The 1,434-nt window shown below is 43.7% G+C and overlaps 1 pseudogene; it reads right to left on the bottom strand.

Annotated features, from left to right (window-relative positions):
* LOC101584543 overlaps positions 1–1,434 on the bottom strand; it is an 8,993-nt pseudogene continuing 7,559 nt past the window's right edge.

Below are 1,434 nucleotides of genomic sequence, written 5' to 3'. Positions count from 1 at the left end.
CTCTGAAATAGCACTTTTGACTTGGGTGTCCTTTCTGGTGAATTCCGTGCTGGCTCCCATGAGCTGTTTTCTTGGTCTGTGAACGTATGTGTTACTCTGCTCCTTGCAAGGTCGATGTCCAGTTTATTATCTGCTCTGACTCGGCTGGTTTCATGCGTCAGTTGTTTAACTTGACCTCATTCAATTTTCATTTTCTCGTTCTCTGCTCTCAGATTCGCAAATTCACTTTTTTGTAGGATGACCATATCTTTCCTGATAGAATCCGGTGCGCCGCGAGCTGCTGCTGGACTGTTACCTCCTGCTGCGCTGGAGCGACCATCTCCTTGTAGGTCGGGCCCAGCTGACCTGTGATAAAGAGGTCAATGCCGACACAATTGTTTCCGCTTGTGCCTTGGCACATCCGTGAGCTTCTAAATCCCGAACCAATGAATGGGCATCAAAAGTTAATTTCCTTTGTTCGAAAGGAGTTCTGTCCGCTGGTCTCTTGCCATACCCTTCCTTGCTTGTGGCGGTCAAGAAATCTGTCCGCAGGGCGGGTGAGAAACGCCCGCACGGAGTCGCAGCCCACCGGCCGCGCTGCCATCAGAGCGCGGAGGCGCCGGGCCCACCGACTCCTCGTGCTCTCAGCAGTGTTTAATCTACATCTCTTGAATGACAAGTGATGTTGAACACTCTTTCATATATTTGTCTGCTGTTTATGCCTCTTCATTTGAGAAGAATCTGTTTATTCCAAATACCCAATTTTGGATGGGGTCATTAAATTTGGGTGGGGTCTGATTTTTTTTTTTTCAGTTCTTTAGATATTCTAGATAGTAGTCCTTTTCCTGCAAAACAGCTGGCAATTTTTTTTCCAAGACTGTGGGTTGTCTCCTCATTCATGTGCTGTGCAAAAGCTTTTTAGTAAGATGAGACTCCAGTTGTTGATTCTTTGTGGTATTTCCTGTGCCACTGGTGTTTTGTTCCTAGTCTTTGCCTACACCTTTGTTTTCAAGGGTTCTGCCTATTTTCTCTTCCAACAAATTTAGTATTTCTCTTTTAATGTCTAGATCTTTGATCCATTTGAATTGTAGTTTAGTGAATGGTGATGGATATGGGTCTAGTTTTAGTCTTTGGCATGAGGCAAGCCAGTTTTTCTACCACTATTTATTAAAGAGACTATCTTCCTTTTAGTAAAGGTATTTGGCCCCTTTGTCAAAGATAAGGAGAGTGAGTACTTCTAGAATTGCTTCAGCATCTTGCAATGTATTCCACTGATCCTTGGGTCTGTTGTTTTGCGGGCACTTGCTGTTGTTATAACAGTAACTTGCTAGCATAGTTTAAAGTCAGGGATTGTAATGCCTTCTCCCTTGCCTTTGTTATTCAGAGTTGACCTTGCTGGTTTAGTTCTCTTCTGCTTCCAAATTAATTTTAGGATTGTTTCCTCTAATACTGTGA

The sequence above is a fragment of the Octodon degus genome, unplaced genomic scaffold (genome assembly GCF_000260255.1).
Source record: "Octodon degus isolate 3935 unplaced genomic scaffold, OctDeg1.0 scaffold00049, whole genome shotgun sequence".
Classification (NCBI taxonomy): Eukaryota; Metazoa; Chordata; class Mammalia; order Rodentia; family Octodontidae; genus Octodon; species Octodon degus.
Note: the sequence above shows the minus strand (reverse complement) of the source record. Positions and strands in the feature narration are given on the sequence as shown.